Source organism: Leptopilina boulardi, unplaced genomic scaffold, assembly GCF_019393585.1.
Source record: "Leptopilina boulardi isolate dan_hultmark-lab unplaced genomic scaffold, ZJU_Lbou_2.1 LbouV2_93, whole genome shotgun sequence".
In the NCBI taxonomy this organism is placed as follows: domain Eukaryota; kingdom Metazoa; phylum Arthropoda; class Insecta; order Hymenoptera; family Figitidae; genus Leptopilina; species Leptopilina boulardi.
This window is the reverse complement of record NW_026138042.1, coordinates 7501-21701: the sequence shown is the minus strand read 5'-3', so window position 1 is coordinate 21701 and position 14201 is coordinate 7501.

Here is a 14201-nt window from a genome sequence, read left to right as displayed (position 1 = left end):
AATTTATTAAGTTAAAACAACATTTTTTTTTACAAAAGTGTACATGAGGATTTTGTTGAAAGGTATAGGGAAGGACAGCGCTCTATAGCGTTTAAAAAAAAATCTATATACAAAATACTGAAACCGGTGAGGGAATCCCTCACTACCTGTGCTAAGGAGGGTTAAAATCTTTAGTATACAAATAAATTACCGATAAACATATTCGAATCCAACTTCCTTGAAATCTTTTAAAAAATTGTACATTTCAAGTTTATCCTTTCGTAGAATTTGATGTTCATTTTCTTCTCTTTTCTGAAGATCGTTATCAACAAAATCAATGTTATACCAGTAAATTGCACTGGAGTTAGAACGTTCCATTTTTTCTACTTTCTATAAAATTCAATATTTTTTCTTTATAATCTCTTTATAAAAAAAAACAAGGCGAGAAAACATTTACCTAAGGGCTTATCGTAATACGTAAAGGCCAACGCACAATTGATTCTTGAACGGGAACGCAATCGTAAACGTAAGGGTGCAGTCCCATGTGAGCAGAAAACCGAAAGCAGAAAACGCTTTTCATGAGAGTGTGAAGGACAGAAGATAGCGCTATCCTTCACACTCTCATGAAAATCTGCTTTGCTAAACGTTTTCTGCTCAACATGGGATTCCACCCTAAACGCAAGAATGAGTTAAAAAAGGACAAAGCTATGTTTGCCTGGCTGGCTGGCGAGCTGTGGCCATGCCCTAATTTTTATATGAGAGAGAAAAGGATAGAAACATCTTCTGTCCTTGTCTTTCTCATTAAAAAAATACGATTTACGTTTTACGATTGCTGTTGTGCTCGGGCCCAATGTATACTCTTACAGCGGTTCCACATGCAGGCGAAGTCGCAGAGTCGTTGCGATCGTCGTACTCCCACTGCGCCATCTACCTAATGCTTTCCCCTTCTGACGTCACGGAGGGGAGTGCATTGAGTAGATGGCGCAGTGGGAGTACGACGATCGCAACGACTCTGCGACTCAGAGTTGCCAATGACCCTACCTAAACGCTACTGCGCTTGCGCTACGACAACTCTCTTATAGGTCGAAAAAAGCGCGCTTATATAAAATGCTTAATAATAAGAAAACTTTAATAAAGCAATATAAAAATATTTTCACTATTGAATTTATTTTTTTTTGTTAATTATATTGCTTCCTAATAAAAAAATACTAATTTCCTTAATATACTTAAGTATATAATAATAATAATTTTATTATATTTACACCATTATTGTAATTATTTTTTAAATAAAATATTTATAATCTATTATTATTATCATCATCAATATAATCTTTAATAATTAATTATGTAATATATTATTTATTTTTGTTATTATTATCATTAAATTATTATTAATTAATTATCTATGATATATACGTATATATTTTTAGAAAAATTTAGCGAAATTTTTTTGTACTTTTTTATGAGGAAAATTTGAATTGGGAAAAAGGTACAAAAAAAATTCGATTCATTTTTTTGAAATATATAGATGTAATACATTCATAGATAATTAATTAATAATAATTTATTGAAAATAATGATAATAATAATAAATAATATAATAATTAATTAATAAATATTATATTGATGATAATAATAATAGATTATAAATATTTTATTTAAAAAATAATTACAATAATGGTGTAAATATAATAAAATTATTATTATTATATACTTAAGTATATTAAGGAAATTAGTATTTTTTTATTAGGAAGCAATATAATTAACAAAAAAAAATAAATTCAATAGTGAAAATATTTTTGTATTGATTTATTAAAGTTTTCTTATTATTAAGCATTTTAATTAAGCGCGCTTTTTTCGACCTATAAGAGAGTTGTCGTAGCGCAAGCGCAGTAGCGTTTAGGTAGGGTCATTGGCAACTCTGCTGCGACTTCGCCTGCATGTGGAACCGCTGTTATACATGCCAGCAATACGTTACGTTTCTATTCTGCGTTGGCCTTGATTTTCCTCGCGTCATTTTAATTTTTTTAACTAATAATGTCCAAAATTGGTTATTCAGATGCCCAAGTTAATTGGCTTAAATGGGTTGTGGTCGACAATTTCAATCGAACACCCTTTGAAAGAGACGTAAAAGAAATCCCACCATCCCCAGACTCTGATGACAAAAGTGAAGACGAGAAAAAACAAAAATTGGAAGCATGGAGAACTGCGGTAATACGTTTTCCAATGCAAAAAACGAGACGGGGTAATAAGGGCACCCAAAGTTTATTAGCAAGAAAAAATTACCCAGAAATTAAAAATGACCCGAAAGCCAACAAATTAGGGCATAAAGTGACTTTCAGTTTACTCGAGGCTTCCTATTCAAACAAATTTGCATGTATAAAAAGTTTTAAGGATACCGACTACTATAATTTTGCAAACGCATATTCGCAAAAATTTGCAAACAACATGAAAAACGTTCATGCCGTGAAACACTTGGATTTGCTTAGATTGCTTCTAGAAGCTCCAACTATGTTTACACATTGTTGTGTACGACTTTTGACACTTGAAAAATTTGAATTCGTATTGACAACATTAAAAACCTCGAAACGAATTACAACGTGTCTAAACTTTTTTAAATATTGCAAAAAAGATAAAAAATCTGATGACTTTAAGATTTTAAATAAAGCAATAAATTTAAGTTTACAAAGTGTCGAGGAAAACAATTCCGGATTACCAAGTGCAGTAAAGGAATTTCTAAAATCGAAATTAAACATCTATGGAGTTATGAACATGGTATATATGACTATAAAATATTGCCACTAAGCAACATTAAATGTTGCTTAGTGGCAATATTTTTTCTACTGATGATTAAAAATTATATCAATTATGAATTAACTTAGTTCAATAACATTTATTTCAGTTTGTTCTGGGAAAAAATTATTTTTTTTCATAAAAAATAATAATTTCTCTATTTATTAAACATTAAATAAGCCTCAATCAATTTAATATTGATTAATAAAACTTATACCGCCCTTCTGGTTGGTTAATAATAAACTAAGAATATTTAAGGAAAATAATTAATCCCCTTTTCGTTGGTCTGTTTGAAAAATTCAACAAATCTCTTTAATTAATTAAGCAGTAAAGTTTCTCAAGCTTTTCTGAGCTTTTTTAAAGCTCTCTGAGATTGAAAAAAATTCCCCGAGGCCAAAGCGTTATTTCAAATAAAGAACTTTAATTTTTTTTTCTACCGGCCAACGAAAAGGGAAACATTTTTTAAAAAAAATATTTCTAATTTATTAGTAACTATTTAATTTGGTTTTTGGGGGTAATGTTATTATTTTATTTAAAAAGAATAATTTGCCCCAAAAAACAAAATTAAATAGTTAATAGTAAAGTAAAAATATTTCAGAGAAAAATTGTTTTCCCTTCCGTTGCTCAGCTTGAAAAATTAAACTATTATTTTTAATTAATCAAGTAGTAAATTTTGTATGCTTTTTTGAGGGTTTTGAAAGCTTTCTAAGCTTAAAAAAAATGTTGGTCTGACCAAGAGATAGGGCAGCTTATTTATTTCTGGTACTAGAAAATAGTGTGCATCGTATTTGGGTCAGGAATTTAATTCAATAATAATAATAATTTTTCTGAAAGATTTATGGAAAGAAGGAGATGATGAAAGAATTAATGAATCAAGCAGTAAAGTTTTGAAAGCTTAAAAAGCTTTGAAAAAGCTTAGAAAAGCATAAGAAATTACTGGTACTGGATTAGTTGAATTTTTCCCATCGACCAGCGAAAAGGGAAAATGGTTTTTATTTAAAATTTAATAAAATAAAATATAATAAATAAAAATAAACAAAAATATTTCTTTTTAGTTTTTGAGCAGCGATAACGAAATTCCAGTCGATACTGCTTTGCACACGATGAGTGCTTGGCTATATCGGATTGATCAGTTCCGGCTACGTTCTGGTGCTGCATTTGAGTTGGGTCTCAGTGTCCTCCTCTCCGAACTTTTAAGATTTAATCCCTATCAAATCTCCGCCCTTCAGTTCATGCTCCAGGATTTCGTGCCTCTCTTTAATTTTGAACAAAAAAAAACGGGCAGACCACGGAAATTAGTTTCTGTACATGAAATCCAGATTTCTGAAAAACCAAAAATCATTCCTGAGGCCGTGGGAGAAATTCATTTAAAAACGCTTAGTACGAAAGAGTTTTATGGTGGAAAAAACGTTTACCATCCTCCAGAGTACAAGTATCTGCAATTAAGTTTGGATGAGAATTATTATAATCACTTGATTGAATTAATGCGCCAAGAACATAATGAAAGATTTCGAATGTGTGAAGTAGAGTTGTTGCTGGTGCCAGTAATTCAATTTTTAAATCCGGAAAAATCTACAAATAAGATTATTATAGCGAAAACAGAAAAAAATATACTTCACTCTGTGTTGCAACAACACGCGAATTGTCTGCGACAATTGACGTCTAATCCATTGCCTGTTGTTACTTACAATTCGCTAACTTCCGATGCAAAAGGTAAATTTACTATTTTTTTGACTAATTAGCATTAACTTAATTGATTAATAATAATATATGAGCTCTACTAGCTAGTAAGTGTCATTTGGGAAAATCTTTTTTTAATTTCGATAAAATTGGAAAATTCTTTTTGCCTTCTTTTTAGCTATGTAAATAAAAAATATTTGACCCCTCAAACAATCCCAAATAATTGTTAAATGACTTAATTATATAATAAGAGACAAGCTATTGTGCCCTTTTGGTTGGTCGATTTCCTATAAATTATACACCTCTTAAAGTTTCGATGAATAACCAAGAAAAATAAATTTACTAATTTGTTTATTTGATTTGTTCACTTAATTATTATTTAATTTTGAATTTAATTTAATTAATATTATTAATATTTCAGGAATATTCCTTTGGAACATTCAAAATGCTTTAATGGAATATTCCTTGCTATTTCTAGATAATTGAATATTAATTTAAATAACGAAAAAAATAATTAAATTCATTAATTAACACGGGTGTATCCAGGACTAAATCCTTTCCCCCCTCCCGAAATCATAAATTTTCTCTATCTCCTCAACTTTTTAAAAGTGCAAAGAATGAATTATACTCATATAAATCTATTTGCAAAAAGTTTTTTCTGCCTACGCCCATGTTAATTAAAATAATATACTATATAATAATTAAGTGAATAAATTAATTTTAAAAAAATCGAAAAATGAACACTAACTTTTGGATTAAGAAATAATTGCAAGATTAGATTTAATTTTCCTGGTTTAATTGCTCATCTATTTCGATATTGCACTCGTATGAAACGTCAGTTACACCCAGAAAAAAGATTTCTTTGATTCAAAGAAATGAATTTCTTTGACTTGTTTCCTTTGATTCAAAATAAAATTGTCTTTAAAACAATGAAAATTTGTTTGATTCATAGAAATTTTCTTTAAATCAAAGAAATGCGTGCATTGTTATAAGGTCAAAGAAGCATTTCTTTGAATTTAATAAAAAATTTCTTTGAAACAAAGATAATTTCTTTGAATCAAAAAAATTTTTTTTGAAACAAATAAGCTTTCTTTGTTTTAAAGAAAAGTTTCTTGTGCATCAATTAATTCCCAGGAGAAATTATTCCCGGGAATATGATTACCGGTAGTCACTACCGGCAATCACTCCCTTTACATTCCCAGGAATATTTTCACCTGGGAAAACAAGTCAAAGATATTAATTGATTAATTACTTAATTAATTGAAAAATACATTTTCTTGACAACCATGTAAAATTAATTTCAGTATAGTGCACGTCAGCAAAATGAATTTTAGTGGTTCAAGTCAATTTCAGTAGTATAAGTCAACGAGTGCACTCTAAGTAGTGCAAGTCAACGTAACAAGTGTCAGTAGTACAGGTCAATGAAATGAATTTCAGTAGTACAAATCATTTATGTTTGATGTTAACAAATAACTTTAAGAGGTGTACAGTGTTGCATTTTATCAAAGGGATAAACAAATTTTACGAGGATCAATTAATTCAGGACATATAAGTTAGATAAATTTAAATTAATCAATTAATTATCAATTATTCGCGAGAATCTAAAAAAAATGCTAAAATATGTTCATGCCGCGAAGCACTTAGAGTTTCTTTATATTATGATTCTAAAAACTATCACACTTCCTAAATTCAGCTTTTAGGGCACTGCAAATCCTAAATTCCAAATTTGGGTCACCACAGATCCTAAATTCAATTTTTGGACACCACAGATCACAAAACCCATAGTGCCTTTACCATTTATTTCTACTATGGCGAAGGCACTGTACCAAGGCCAATTATTTATTTTTAGAAACGTTTTAAAATATAAATAAATAAATAAATTTAAAATAAAATTATGCAAAGCTAACATTTAACCTGAATTTCAAAAGCCACGAAACCCTACACTAAAAGAATTTTAGTGCACCGGACGCACTGCGGGCAGCGCATCGTCTGTACTACTGCCTCAATACAAACGGTGCACCGAATTCAGGGCATCTGACGACCCGAGTGCCGGGACATCTGGTGTCCTGGACGCATCGAACGCTGATTATCACCGTTTCTCCGTACGTCTCAGAGCACCAGATGTACTGTGGCAGTGCGCCTGGGCATCTGATGTCCCTAATAATTTACAACCTATTACGTTTGTTTTACGATTTTTATTCATCTATAATTTAAGAGGTGTATAATTCATAGGAAATCGACCAACCAAAAGGGGACAATAGCTTTTCTCTTATTATATAATTAAGTCAATTAACAATTATTTGGGATTGTTTGAGGGGTCAAATATTTTTTATTTACATAGCTAAAAAAGAAGGCAAAAAGAATTTTCCAATTTTATCGAAATTAAAAAAAGATTTTCCCAAATGACACTTACTAGCTAGTAGAGCTAATATATTATGTATTAGATCATACATATCAGAGAGCTTTATTTGAAAATATCTTTTTTGAATTTCGATGAAATTGAAAAATTCTTTTTGCATTCTTTTTAATTAAGTAAATAAAAAATATTTGACCCCTCAAACAATACCAAATAATTGTTTATTGACTTAATTATATAATAAAAGACAAACTTTTATTAGAAACAATAATCGAGTTAATTAATTAATTTAATTAATTTAAACTAAATCAATATTTCATTTTATCAATTAAATTAATTTGAATTAAAAAAATAAATAATTAAATTAATGAATTAACAGGAGCTTATCCGGTGGAAAGGGTATAGGGGGTGATCAACGCCCCCCCCCCCGGCCCCGAAATCATAAGTTCTATTTACCCCTTTTAAATTTTTAAATGTGCTTTCGCTCAACTATTAATTTACGTCTTATTACGTTAGTTTGAATATTTTTATTTATCTATAATTTAAGACTTGTTTTATTTATGCCATAGACCAACTAAAAGAATACAATAGCTTTTGTTTTATTATATAATTACGTCAATTACCTAACAATTATTTAGTTTTGTTTGGGGGTCAAATATCTTTTAGAAAGAATACAAAAAGAATTCTCCAATTTGATCGAAATTAAAGCAAGATATTTGGAAATAAATTTCTCTGATCTGTAGTATCAATAATAGATAAGATATTGGCTCGACTAGCTAGGGAGTATCATTTGGGAAAATCTTTTTATCGTTTCGATAGAATTGAGGTCTTTCTAGAATAGCTCCAAAACTCATGTCCAAGTCCAAGTCCAATTTTTTTTCTATAGGTTAACCTATAAAAAAAAATTGGACTTGGACTTGGACATGAGTTTTGGAGCTATTCTAGAAAGACCTTTGGATAATTTTGTTTGCATTCTTTTTAACTATGTTGTTACAAAAAATCTGGAACACATGAACTTCTTTTCAGCTATTTTCGACAATCCCAAACCGAGTGATGTCGTGGAAGAAACAAATTTCGAGATCATTCATTTATCAACACTAGTCGTTGTAAGAAAATGTCTGGATGCTAAAAATTATGCAGTCGATGAAATGGTAGAATGCATTTTCAAACATTGTTTTTCATCTACAAACGACGAAGTAAAGGCCCTCTTGCGAGAATCCATTAAGTATCTCCTATCTTGTCTGTTGGAGTATAAGAATTTTTTTTCAGTTTCAAGCTGCAAGCTAAATTTGTCTGATACGTATGACACCTTTTGCAAATCAGTTAAAAGATTGTATGATTTAATTTCATATAAAATTGTGGGTAGACAAGTAAAGCACATTTCTTTCTTTGAATCGGAAGTAACAATTATACCATTAATAAAGCCTGAATTAGAAATGATTGAAGTGCCGGCTACATTCGTGACCGTTTTTCCTGAAGTAGGCACGGCACCCGCGAAAACTCCGGTCAAACGTGAAAAAGTTTTGGCAAAAGACACGCCTGCCGTGTCTACTTCCGGCAAACCGGTGAATGTTGACACGACAGTCGTGAAAGCTCCGGCCAAATGCCGAAAAACTTTGAAAGTCAACACGGAATCCGCGAAAACTGCGGTCAAACGTGAAAAAGTTTTTGCAAAAGACACGCTTGCCGTGTCTACTTCAGGCAAACCGGTAAATGTAGATACGACAGCCGCGAAAACTCCGGTCAAACGTGAAAAAGTTTTGGCAAAAGACACGCCTGCCGTGTCTACTTCCGGCAAACCGGTGAATGTTGACACGACAGTCGTGAAAGCTCCGGCCAAATGTCGAAAAACTTTGAAAGTCAACACGGAATCCGCGAAAACTCCGGTCAAACGTGAAAAAGTTTTTGCAAAAGACACGCCTGCCGTGTTAACTTCCGGCAAACCGGTGAATGTAGACACGACAGTCGCGAAAGCTCCGGCCAAATGCCGAAATACTGACAAAGTCAACACGGAATCCGCGAAAACTCCGGCCAGACTTGACAACGTTTTTCCTGAAGTAGACACGGCACCCGCGATAACTCCGGCCAAACTTGAAAAAGTTTTGGCAAAAGACACGCTTGCCGTGTCTACTTCAGGCAAACCGGTAAATGTAGATACGACAGCCGCGAAAACTCCGGCCAAATGCCGAAAAACTTTGAAAATCAACACTGAATCCGCGAAAGCTCCGTCAGAACTTGACGTTTTGCCAGAAGTCAACACGGTTGTGCAGTTACGGAAATCAAATAGAAACAAAAATGAAAGTTCCGAAAAAAATAATCTACTGCATATCATTGAAAGAATTAAATTTAATAGTAAAAATTTATGTATTAAACATATACCGAACAAGGGGCGTGGAGTCGTTACCCTCAATGATATTAAAAAAGGAGATTACGTTCTGGAATATGAGGGTGTTCTAATTACTGAACAAGAAGGCTTTGATTTAGAGAAATGTCGTGGCGATGATTCTGATTGTTATTATTTATATTACTTTAAAAGTAAAGGTATTCATTATTGCATTAACGCCACAGAAGAAAACGGCACACTTGGAAGGCTGATTAACCATTCAAGGAGTAATCCGCTTCTCAAGCCCGTGTTAATCGATAAGAATATTGAATTTCCGAGATTATTTTTTATTGCTTTACGTTCTATCCCGAAGAACACGGAATTAACATATGATTATGGGGAAAGACGCCCGGAAGTTCTTAAACAAGCACCTTGGCTTAAAGATTAGATTTAATTAGTAGCGTGGCTGCTACGATTAAAATACTTTTTATATAACAAATATGTAATATTTGTTTATTATATCTATTCTGCAGTGTTAGTTACTATCTTCTCCCAATATGTAGCATACTTTCGAATATTATTGTTTTATTTTAATTTCAAAATCTATAGCCATATTTTAAGAACAGTAAAATTATAAAAAAATACAAACGGTGAAGTTGTAGGGAACCTTTTTCTTAATTAATTAAGCCATTATTCATTACAATTGCATCATTTTAAAAAAAAAAATTATCTAGCGAAATTTTCTGTGAAGTACATATATTTTCATTATATTTATATAAAATATACAAAATAACTTTTTCTTTAAATTAATTTCCACCTAGCAGCCACACAACTAATGTCTTAAAGTTTATTCTGTATAAAGTTGTTATCTTCGTATAGTACACATCGATTTATGGAACTTATGTTATCATTTTACAGATATATAAATATATATATATATATATTTTTTAAGCTGTTGTAATTATAAACATTACAGTTTAGACTTATTTTGAAAATAACGTCCTCAAGCCTGGACTTCTTAATTCCGACTGAATTTATACAGACTATGTTGGTATAGATATATAAAAAGGCTATTTTTAACTTTAAAACTATACTGATGATCAGTCGTCATAAAAATTTGTTTCTAGTAAATGAAATTATGAAAGAGGCTCGACTGTTTTTCAGATTTCTATCCAATCAACACGTATTGGTTAAATATTTTTTAATTATATAGCTAAAAAGAATATTAAAAGAATTTTAATTAAACCCGAATAATTGACCAGAAAAATGAGCATTTTTTATAAAAAAAAATAAAAAAAAAAAATAAAAAAACTATAGCAAAGAGAGAAAATTACCCGAAAACTTTTCCGTGTATAATTATTTTATTCATTCATTTACCTATTGAAATTAAAATAAATTGAATTTTGTATTCAGTGGATTTTAGAACGATTAAAGTTTATTTTAATTAAATTTTGGTTTGATTTAAATCATAATCAAAATTATATCGTTTAAATTTTATATAAATTTTAATTTAATTAAATACACATAAAATTTTTTTATGAGTTTGGCACCATTTTTTATGAGGAATATTAATTAATTTTTTGAACAGATTGTACTAAATTTAGAAAAGAAAAAAAAATTTAGGAAAAGAGAATTTTAGAGAATTTTTTTAGTCAGAAAAATAATTGAAATTTAGAATTATTTCAATTTTTAATTAAATACATTGATAAATTAAATTAAAATTGACAAAATGTAAAATTATTTATCAGAGTTACTTTAAATTAACAATAAGAAGAAATATAAAAATTAATAGCCACTCGTCGATTTTATAATTATCTTCAAATTTTAATTACTAAAAATTAATTATTTTGAAACCAGAACATTTTTTAAATAAAAAAAATTTTAATCATACTAAAATATTGAAATACTTGATTTTTAAGTAGATTAAAATTTGAAAAAATTGAATTTTTAATTAAAATTTGGAAAATTTAAATTTAAAAATGATAATAATTTTAAATTGAATTCTTGATTACATTGATAAATTAAAACTTTTAAATAAATTTAAAAAATATTTTTAATTTGGTCTTTACCCAAATAGCACGGAAACTTGCAGCAAGTTTGCTGCAAGTTTGCAGTGCAAACTTTGAAAGTTTGCAAGGTAAGTTTGCAGCAAACTTGTGGCAAATATTGAAATGTCCTCCCTTGGCAAGTTTGCAGCAAAAACTTTCTGCAAACATGCTAAGCAAAATTGTCGAAAAGTTTCCAGAACAATTTGTAGCAAAATTGCGCTGAAAATTTTTAGAAATTTTAAAATGCAAATTTTAGTAAAATAAATATTTATTTCAGGAAATGTTGGACGGAAATATCTATAAAAAATACAAAAATAATATTTAAGAAGTATTAATATTATTATTATTAATAATAATATTAATAATAATAATAATAATAATAATAATAATAATAATAGATAGATAGATCTTTATTATTATTATCAATAAAAAAAATTTACTATCTGGGAATAAAAATAAAATAAATAATATACAAACATTGTTGCTCTCCTTTGATGCTTTGTTTCACATTGAATCAAGCAATGCATGCTTGTTGAGCAAGAACTTTTGAAAACAAATTGTGGGGTGCTGGGGATTGAACCTACGTTCGCCGCGCGCTAGCTAAAGACCCTAACCACTACACTACAGATATCTGGCTTAGAAAAAAAAAATCTTCCACAGGCTCTACAACTTGCTGATAGAAAAGTAATCTTACTTATCGACCTAAAAGGGCGGGCTCATTTAAAAAGGTTTTCACGGAGATATTTGAATATTCTGAATATTCACATTGCAGGTAAATATAAAAATTAAAAATGAATCGAAATAATACTGTAAAATCATGACTGAAGGTCATGTGAAAAGGTTATTATAAAATTAATTATTTTTTTAAATATTATCTATTAATTAAAAATTCACCAATTTGCGAAAATTAATTAAAAATTTTTTTATTTATTAATAAACAATTATATTAGTATTGTTAAAGACAAGAAAAAGCGTTTTAAAAATAATTAAGAAAATAATTTCAATATATTAAAATAGGAAATGAAAGTGAACACAAAAATTCTATTTTTTAAATATTTAAATCAAAATTATTATTCAAAAATTATTTATTATAATTAAAAATGTATTAATTAATGAAAAATTAATTTTTAAATATTTTATTTTTTGTAAAAGATTGTGGCCTTTACAAAATGGTTTTTAAAGTTGAAATAAAATTTTTTAAAAATTAATATTTCGATTCGAAATAAAATTGACTAAATAGACAAAAAAAAATGCTTGTAATATATTTATTTGTGACAATTTGTAAAATTTAATTATTTTCAAAATGTTGAATTACAATTCTTTAAAAATTCGTTTTTTTTAAATTTTATTAAAATTAATTAAAAATTAATTATTTTCGAAAATTCAATTATTTTGAAAAAAATTGAATTAAAATATTTTTTTAAATACCTACTTTAAATAAAAAAATTTTAAATACATACAAAAAAATTATATTACTTAGAAATAGGATAAGTAAATTAAACAATTAATATAAACACATTTATTACAAAATTTAATTAAACACATGTGTTTAATATTATAATATTATAAATGTGTAATAAATGTGTTTATATTAATTGTTTAATTTACTTATCCTATTTCTAAGTAATATAATTTTTTTTTTTTTTTCTGATATGTATGATCTAATACATAATATATTAGCTCTACTAGCTAGTAAGTGTCATTTGGGAAAATCTTTTTTTAATTTTGATAAAATTGGAAAATTCTTTTTGCCTTCTTTTCAGCTATGTAAATAAAAAATATTTGACCCCTCAAACAATCCAAAATAATTGTTAATTGACTTAATTATATAATAAGAGAAAAGCTATTGTATCCTCTTAGTTGGTATATGGCATAAATAAAACAAGTCTTAAATTATAGATAAATAAAAATATTCAAACTAACGTAATAAGACGTAAATTAATAGTTGAGCGATGGCACATTTAAAAATTGCAATTGGTAAATAAAATTTAAGTTTTCGGGGTCGGGAGGGGGGGTGTTGATCACCCCCACCCCCATTCATCCTATCCGCCGGATAAGCTCCTGTTAATTCATTAATTTAATTATTTATTTTTTTAATTCAAATTAATTTAATTGATAAAATGAAATATTGATTTAGTTTAAATTAATTAAATTAATTAATTAACTCGATTATTGTTTCTAATAAAAGTTTGTCTTTTATTATATAATTAAGTCAGTAAACAATTATTTGGTATTGTTTGAGGGGTCAAATATTTTTTATTTACTTAACTAAAAAGAATGCAAAAAGAATTTTTCAATTTCATCGAAATTCAAAAAAGATATTTTCAAATGAAGCTCTCTGATATGTATGATCTAATACATAATATATTAGCTCTACTAGCTAGTAAGTGTCATTTGGGAAAATCTTTTTTTAATTTTGATAAAATTGGAAAATTCTTTTTGCCTTCTTTTCAGCTATGTAAATAAAAAATATTTGACCCCTCAAACAATCCAAAATAATTGTTAATTGACTTAATTATATAATAAGAGAAAAGCTATTGTATCCTCTTAGTTGGTATATGGCATAAATAAAACAAGTCTTAAATTATAGATAAATAAAAATATTCAAACTAACGTAATAAGACGTAAATTAATAGTTGAGCGATGGCACATTTAAAAATTGCAATTGGTAAATAAAATTTAAGTTTTCGGGGTCGGGAGGGGGGGTGTTGATCACCCCCACCCCCATTCATCCTATCCGCCGGATAAGCTCCTGTTAATTCATTAATTTAATTATTTATTTTTTTAATTCAAATTAATTTAATTGATAAAATGAAATATTGATTTAGTTTAAATTAATTAAATTAATTAATTAACTCGATTATTGTTTCTAATAAAAGTTTGTCTTTTATTATATAATTAAGTCAATAAACAATTATTTGGTATTGTTTGAGGGGTCAAATATTTTTTATTTACTTAACTAAAAAGAATGCAAAAAGAATTTTTCAATTTCATCGAAATTCAAAAAAGATATTTTCAAATG